Here is a 9,634-nt window from a genome sequence, read left to right as displayed (position 1 = left end):
TTTTTTAAAGGACTTATGTAGACTTAAGACTTTCGGCAGGTTTAAGGGCTCTATCGGAACCCTTTCAGCAAAAAATGGGAGGCCTCCTCAGCATCAAGCCGGACAGTCATTGTGCATGTCTGTGTTGAGTTTTCCATGTGATGTGATTAAATCGAAGGAAAACTATAAAAACTAAAAGTTCAATGCTATTTATTACTGTGTTTGATTATGTATTTACTGCAGACTGAATGGATATTAAACGCAACTGTCCTTGTGCCTTAAAATGGTTCAGGTTAAAACTATACTTTATTAAACTACATATGAGGATAGAGCAACCTTTATTTCTTAAAGACATGCTCCATTTGCTTTATCTGCGTGGTTGAACCTTGGCTCTATTAATATCAAAACTTTATGTTTATTTTGTGTCAACTTGATGGCTTGTAGCAGATGCTGACATCAACCACATATTTGAATGTATCCCCTACTCTTTTACAATCCATCCAGTGGTTTAAACAGAGTTATAAGTTCGTAAATTTCGTGGTTTATGCTGACAGCCTGAAATGATACAAAAGAAAAGTGTATTATACACGACAGATATATTTATCCAGAATTTATTTGCCCATAATTAAGGGTGAATATAACACAAGTGCGTATTATACACGAATAAATAAGTCTTGTGTACATTGATCAATCTGAAGGGGTGCTGATTGGGAGTGTTCACTAGCCAATATATTAGCAAATATCGCCATGGGCGCTTATTAGAGCGGGGCCCTCATTACGTCGAATATGGTATTGATATTTTCATTCTTTTGTACTTTATCATTAATTTTATTCTCCAGTCTGATCATAAACAAGTGAAGGTGTTCTGAAGAGTCATTATTTCTTCATAAGCACAAAAAACAAAAATATATGGTCATTCTCAAAAAGCTATTACAAATTGCAAAATTAAAGGTTAATATAAGAATTCTATTGCAGCCAAATGTTATTGTGGTATTATATCTTTTATACAACATAACTAGTTTGGGGACATCAATTCAATTCAATTCAGTTCAATTGTATCAGTTAATTTTTTTAAACAAACCGTAAAAATATATTCGGGTATCTCAATATCGTGTATACCGTATTCAACGTAATAAGCGCCCAGGGCGCTCTCAAAATTAGAAATAGGGGGCGCTTATTAGAATATTATACCGAGTTGAAAGATCGTAAATTTCGTGGTTTATGCTAACAGCCTGAAATGTTTACATACGACACATATTTAATAATTAATTTAATTGCCGATAAATAAGGGTGCATATAACAAACAAGTGCATATTATATACAAATAAATAAGTCTTGTGTACATTGATCAATCTGGAGGTGTGCTCATTGGGATTGTTCACTAGCCAATATTTTAGCAAATATCGCTGTGGGCGCTTATTACGATGAATATGGTATGTTATTTGGAATTGTTTTTGTGGTCATCAAAAAAAGACTTATCAGTCTTTTAATAGTGCATCCAGTGTAACATTTTTTTCACAAGAATGTATGTGCATTAACTTCTGTCAGACAGCTTTCTTCTTTTTATTAGGTATTTGCCTACTTGCTTTTATAGTGAATATGCAATAAATGCCTTGTTGAATCGTTACAGCCATTTTGCAAAAGAAAATTTGTAAAAATGTCTTATTTCATTATGTGATTGTGGAAGTTGTCTCCGGTCGGTTGATTGCCGATCGAAAATATTTTCTTGAATTTTTTGCTTGTTGCCTAATGTCACACAGCAGCTGCTAATGAGCTGCCTGTGAATAGTGTAGTTGGGGACAGATAAAGCAGTATTTGATGTTACAGAGAGTGAGTGAGTTGGGTTCAACGCCGCTTTTAACAGTATTCCAGTTATATCGTGGTGTGTCAGCTTAATGTTGGAGGAAAGCCCGAAGTGATGCAGGTCTCGGACGTTTATCACTTCGGTCAAACCCACGAGCACGGGTATGGTGCTGACAAACCTAGAAACATAATCAGGGTGAACCGGGATTCGAAGCCACTATCATAGGATTCTGGTGTGCCCAAGGGACGCAACTCTGCACAGCGAATAGTGGCGCCTTAGACGACCGGGCCACCCGTGCCCCCTCAGATTAGTAATGTGATTGCTTTAGGCATATACATTTCAGCATACCTTTTTTAAGATAGACATATCTCAGGTAATTAGCAGTGATTATTGCCATGTATGTACTTTCTCCTATCAAATAATTCTTGTTTTGGGCATAATATATATTTTAAAAGTCTCGAAGAAAAGACCAGCAAACCTGAGTATTTCCAGCACCATGTTCATAGGATAGAAATATAATTCTGTTTCTCAATTTGGACCTGTATTCTTCATTTGTTAAAAAAATATGAAAGTATCATATTTGCCAATATTTAAAAAAATTTCTCTTTGAAGGATTTGTAGCACTACTTAGGGGGTCACATTATGTAGAGAAATAATTGTCTTTTATTGTAAAAAATTAGTTTAAAAAATGAAACTGTTCAAATACTAGCCCAAGTTTCTTTTGGTATGATCTGTGGATGAAGGGTTCTTTACTTCTGCTGTTGTTGGTCACATACATAGTGTTCAACTGGACACCTTTGGAATTTTCTTGACATACTTGCAAATCATGCGAAGTCAGATTCCCTCTTAAGCTTAGAACTAATGACTCTCATGTTCTTTGTGTAATGGACCTACCAGCTTTGATGCAGGAGATGTTTCTTGTGTGGCAAGTGCTTGCAAAGACTCTAGTTCACTTGCATTTAAATAGTCATAATGGCTTGTTGAGTAGGTAGGTAGGTAGGTAGGTAGGTAGGTAGGTAGGTAGGTAGGTAGGTAGGTAGGTAGGTAGGTACAGCCCAGACTTAGCCCCCAGAGACTATTTCCTGTTCCGGCAAATGAACTGCGCCCTATGTGGAGACGCTTCCAGGATGACGAGGACATAAAGGCTGCCACAGAGGCGTGGTTAGAGGGCCAATCTGCGGATTTCTGTAAAAGTGGTATTAAAAGCTTGAAGGACAAATGGAATAAGTGTATTTAGCTGAATGGAGATTATATTGAAAAATAAAAGTGCAAAAGATATTCCGCGACTTGGTCTTATATTGAAGTTGCAAAACTTATTGAACGCCCCTCATATCTTGGTACATCAAGATTGTATTAAGTTTACAGTACAGATTGGTTTTTTTATAAACGATTATTTATGTAAAGACGGAAAAGAGTAATATTACAAATCGTCACTGCTCACAGAAAATGCCTATTTCTACATGATGTATGCTGGTTGTACCCTTCAGCTTCTCTTGGAATAACCATGCATGAATACATGCATAAAGATGCAAGTCAGCATTATTATAAACAGATCCTGGAATACTACAATGAACATTCTTCATAGAAAAGGTATTACTTCTACAGTACATTAAAATTTCTGATTACCGTATTCGACGTAATAAGCGCCCATGGCGATATTTGCAAATATATTGGCAAGTGAAAAATCCCAATTAGCCCTCCTACCGATTTATCAATGTACACAAGACTTATTTATTCGTGTATAATACGCACTCGTGTGTTACATGCATCCTTAATTATGGGCAATTAAATCCTGGAAAAATGTATCTGTCGTATATAAACAGTTCAGACTGTCAGCATAAACCACGAAATTTATCTTTCAACTTGTTTTTTTAACCAAAGTGATATTCTAATAAGAGCCCCCTATTTGTAATTTTGAGAGCGCCCTGGGCGCTTATTACGTCGAATACGGTATACCAGATTTATATCTGAGGAAATAAATATATATATAATTAAATGAATATTGGTAAGTCAGCATAATTATGAACAGTGTCTCAAAATATCATTTCGGATTACGACGGAACATTTGTCATCGCAAATGCCACTTCCACACTACATTTGCTACTTAAACCACTTCTATTGGGTTTGGGGCGGTCGGGTAGCCTAGTGGTTAAAGCGTTCGCTCATTACGCTGAAGACCCGGGTTCGATTCCCGACATGGGTACAATGTGTGAAGCCCATTTCTGGTGTCCCCCGCCGTGATATTGCTGGAATATTGCTAAAAGCGGCGTAAAACCAAACTCACTCACTCTTTTGGTTTAAATATGCATGAACATGAATGTCTCTTTCATAACTCGAAAATACAAGTTCCAAGACCCAGTTTGTTTTGTGAGAGTTACTAAAAGGAAGTTTGGTGGTGTTTTGCTAACATTTATCACAAACCATAAGATGAAATTGGAAATAAATATAGACTGCCATGCAAAACCAGATTTTCCTCACATAAGTCTATGAACCTGAGTATTCTTAAAATAAACAACATCTTATAACAATATATTCAATATATTGTTTGTGGCAGACTAACACCCCATTTTTAAATCCCAAGACTACATCTGATGGAGGGTCCACATTGCCTCTAATAATAAACTGTTACCTTTTGTATCCCTTTGTATCAATAATCAGTATCATTGGGCAACTGTTAAAACCACGAACCCTAATGATATCATGTCAACATGGTGACACCAAATTGTTCTGATTACAATCCATTTACATACAGACATGATAAACACATGTGTGCACTTTTTACCTTTAGATTGTCTAATAAGGCATTTTTATGTGAAACTACCTAATCTGTTTATTATTTAGGTGTTAATTTGTTTCAGACTTAACGATCACACCGGTATTGGAAAAGCCATCTGGAATTTGATCACAGCAAACATGGTGAAGGAGAAAGCTTTATCTGGGTGGAAAAGTTGCCAGCATATGCTAGGATACACAACGGAAGCATTCATTCTGCTCTTGGTAAAGTTTGAACATATAGGTAGCTTTAATTTAATGTGGACATATGTCACACAGAGTGAAGCACACGATGTAAGCACACAGTGTGAAGCACACAATGTAAGCATATACTTTTCAGACTGTAAGCATCGTAATGTAGATGTGTGACATTGAAATTTTTTTAAGCAATGACCAACAAATAACCATCATGACACAGTGAAATGATAACAGCTCATTACAGAAGGTACAAATGTTTGATAGGATTTATGTCATTACGCATAACAATAGGACGAACTCATCTATATACCCCGCCCATTGTCTAGTCTTAAATACAATGATTTGGGCAATAAAATGTGATGTAAATTATCAGTTCGTCTCACCTCCTTGTGGAAGAAATTGAATACCGTATTTTCTTGAGTATAGTGCGCACCCATGTATAATGCGCACCCCCCTCTAGCGGGTTCAATATTTTGGAAAAAAAGAAATTTGAATATTATGCGCAGAAAATTTTTACACCGTAGCCTTTCAGCGAAGTCCGGCAAACGAACGGGTGCTGAGAAACTTCGTCAGTACAAATTCGAAATTTGAGATAAAAAATCACCAGACATGTTTATTTACCGTTTAAATAGTATTTATTGTTCTGCTAGGCATTGTTTTATATTTAGGGATTAAGATTACCTTGCGTATTTTCTCGTAAACTAAGCTGGAAACAGCAATCAGCTGTACACACGTTTTCTTGGAATCGACCGGTGATTCAGTCAAGACACACCCAATGATATAACTTTATAAGATTTTTAATGCAAGGATCGGCGACAATTGTATCTGAAACTATTTTATTTATCAGGAATAATATATTCCATTATTTTCTTAATTATATGCAACCTTTACTAAACATATATAACATCTCCCTAAATTTTGTACAAATATTTGCTTTTGTAAGTTATAAACACAGGTTATAATCATCTTCCATTTTGTGAAAGACCTGTGAAGATTCCGGGGTAGAATAGGTCTTCAGCAACCCATGCTTGCCGTCAAAGGTGACTATGCTTGTCAAAAAGGCGACTAACGGGATCTGGTGGTCAGGCTCGCTGACTTGGTTGATGCGTGGATGGATGCTCATGATGTTAATCACTGGATTGTCTGGTCCAGACTCGATAATTTACAGACAGCCGTCATATAGCTGGAATATTGCTGAGTGCGGCGTTAAACAACAAACCAACCAACCAACCAACCAAATGGACAAAATCTTAAATTTCTGTTCATATTGTACTGTCGACCTATTTCTATCATTAAAGTATGGCTAGAGCATCTAAATTTAGCTAAAGCTTTAAGAAAGGTCATATTGTGAATACAAAAAATATAATCTTCCAAACCATACTCTATTTTAACATGTCTGTAAAAGTCTAACTTTGGAGAAGATGTGATAGTATCATTCCATATCTGAACATCAATATCTTTACAACATTTTACAAATTGGTCAATAAATAAATCAACATAGCCAACCCCTTGATGAAACCAAACTTCTCCAAAACCATACTTATATAACAAGTTTTTAACATCATAAGCCCAGCATTTTCCCCTCATTTCGGCCCTACTGAACTCGAAGTAACTGCTGTGACTTCTACCATGGAATTTGATTTGGAAAATTTTAACCCCTTTTCAAGGGACCATTTATGAATTTTATTGAGACAGATTTGTAACTGCTTCTCTATTGTATGCATATTTTTTCCACGTCAAGAAACATTAAAATCATCCACGAAAAGTGATCTATCTATTGAATCACTTAAAACCTTTGAAAGAATTTTTTTTAACACTAGAGTTACAGACAAAATACTGCCTTGTGGGACACCCTGATCCTGAAGATAATGATCAGACAGGGTAGAAATTGTCTGTAAATTAAGAACTTGGATATAAATTGAGGCAAATGGCCTCGCAATCCAGAATCATGTTAATCCTTTAAAATCCCATGTTTCCACATAGTGTCATACGCTTTTTCTAAATCTAAAAAGATAGACACTGTATGCTGGTTATTGATGATTGCATTTTTCACAAATGATTCGAGCCGAACCAAATAGTCAACAGTACTTCGATTCTTACGAAAGTCACACTGAATATTTGCAATTGAATTATTTGATTCCAAATGCCATGTTAATCCATTGTTGACCATGCGTTCCATTGTTTTGCAAACGCAACTGGTCAATGAAATGGGTCTATAATTTGAAGGATCACTGTGATCCCATCCAGGTTTCGGTATGGGTACATCTATGGCATCACGCCAGGAAGACGGAAACTTACCTGATGTCTATATATCAGCAAGAATTAACAAAAGGGTATTCTAAACAGGGTTCTGGTAAGTGCTTCAGGAGTTGATAGTATATTATCAGCTCCTGTAGCATTATACTGAGCTTGTCCAAGCGCAGTATGAAGTTCATGGATAGAAAAAAATTGATTATAATCTTTCCTATTATCTGGGTTAAACTTTATAGTTTTCTTTTCCTGCTGTTTTTGAAATTTTCGGAATTGAGGGACATAATTCGAGGAAGAAGAATGTTTTGCTACTGTTTCGCCTACTTTATTTGTGATATCCAATTTATTAGTTTACAGGTCATTCCTATTCTTAAGATGGTGGATGCTTCATTTAGAACCCTTACCTTTAATTTTCTGTATCATGTTCCATACCTTGGACATGGGCGTTTGTAAGTTTTTTTTCTTGAAAGATGATGTTGCCAAGATTGGCGTAAATTTTGTTTAAACGTATGGGATGGCGTCGGAAAGAGTGTTCAGCCTTTTCCCGTGCCTTCCTAGCTTGTTTGCAGTCATTGTTGAACCATGGTTTATGGATTTGTGGATTTGTAGAGGACTTAGGAATACATTCATCTGCTATTTTGTTTAATTCATGCGAAAATAATTGTACAGGATCAGTCGCGTCAATAAACAGATCAAGTTTCAATGTATTGAATGCAAGCATGGATTGTGCCCATTCAGATCACCCATAATAATACAGGGCTTGGGGAGTTGATCATACAGAGCGTGAAGTTCAGACTTGGAGAGAAGAAGATGGTGGAATATACAGCGAGCATAATGTAAAAACAATGTGCAAAGTTATACGGATTGCAACAGCCTGAAGGGGAGTAGTAAGGGGCTATGGATGACGCCGTCTTTCATTAGAATTGAAGAACCTCCAGTGGCTTTAGCACCAGGAGGTGAAAAGACATTGTAGGAGGCATAACCTCTAATATCTAATATGTCAGTTTCCTTATAATATGTTTCCTGTAAACATATGGCAGAGGGCTTTAAATCCTGTAGTAAGAGTAGTAACTCATTGTAATTATTCTTAAGTCCTCTACAGTTCCATTGAATTAAATTTTCATGGTGGCTCAATTGGTGATCTCTCACGTGAATGTGAGGAAGATAAACTCCTACCGCTACTGTCTGACGATGGAGTCACTTCCATGTCTAAAGCACTAAAGGAGTTGTTGAGAGACACTTCTGAAGAAGAAGGGGTGCTGGGTGAAAGATTTTTATTTAACTTATTAATTTTTTTTTTTTTTATAATATTCGGTCCAGAACATCTGGTTCTTTAGGAGAAGTCTGTGACGTAGTCTGTGTCTCTGCCTGAACACTAACGGGTGGAGATGCGGATTGACTGACAGATATATTAATGTTAGCGAAAACGCAGTTTCAACTGGTTAAGAGAAGTGACCCATGTCAAATTGGTCTGACATTGAACAGATGATGAGGTCGTATAGGCTTTGCCACAGCAGCAGAGTAATGCAGAGTTGAAGAAGATCTTGACTGAGTGACAAGCTTCCTGGCGTCTGCAAAAGATATGTTTTTTCACAGTTCATTTTCAGAATTTTGATTTTGGTCTGATGAATAGGGCAGGATTTGGAAGAGGCCATGTGTTGTCCATCACAGTTGGAGCACTTCCGGTCTAGACTACAGTCCGTATTCTTATGGTTGCCACCACAACGATGACAAACGATGGGGCGAGTACAAGTTTTTGAACCATGTCCAAACTCTTGACACTTGTAGCATTGGAGCGGATTGGGGACATACACCTCCACTCCGATGTTGACATATCCAGCTTTAATCAAATTTGGAATCGATGGCCGGTCAAAAGTGAACAGATATGTGTTCGTTTGAACAATATTTGATTTTTCATCCTTTCGGGTGAAACGTTTGACTGATTGGACGCCTTGATTTTGAAGTTCTGAAACAATGTCAGCTTCTGAAATATCCGACAGTGAACGTGTCCTGTCACGGACAATGCCACTGTAAGAGTTCAGAGTCCGGTGAGCAGAAACAACAACCATCACATTAGCAAACTGGGTAATTGATAATATCACATTCTACCAAAAGAGATCCACTGCGCAAACGTGTCACGTTTTTTACATCCCCCGCAATAGCCATGAACAGCTTTAGATATAGCGAAAGGGTTCAGTTTGATTGGTTCATGATCTGCAGCTTCCAACACAAGGAATCGAGCCGAGGAATCAATATGCGTATAAGTCTCAGACGAACTTGTATCTAGATGTCTTCATTATGAAAAACAAGAATAATTTTGAGCCATGGTAAGAAAATGACCCAGCAGCCCAGCTCCCCACCCACCATGGAGTGTCAACAAGAACAGTGTTAAATTGCATCGGATCTCCAGGATGCAAACACCAAGAAATTGGGTACATATTGCATTTGGAGGTCAACAACACCAGACTGGCCCGTGAGCCACCGCCTTCTGGCATAGGACTCTAGGCAAAAAATATATTATAACATTTTCATCAATAACATTCAATTACAGCATTCAAATAATTCAAAACAATTTTGACATGAATGTTTTACATACACAGGGCATGGCGTGACCAGCCGATTGATAGAACC

The sequence above is a fragment of the Haliotis rufescens genome, unplaced genomic scaffold, assembly GCF_023055435.1.
Source record: "Haliotis rufescens isolate VD_foot unplaced genomic scaffold, xgHalRufe1.0.p SCAF_87, whole genome shotgun sequence".
NCBI classification, from domain to species: domain Eukaryota; kingdom Metazoa; phylum Mollusca; class Gastropoda; order Lepetellida; family Haliotidae; genus Haliotis; species Haliotis rufescens.
Note: the sequence above shows the minus strand (reverse complement) of the source record.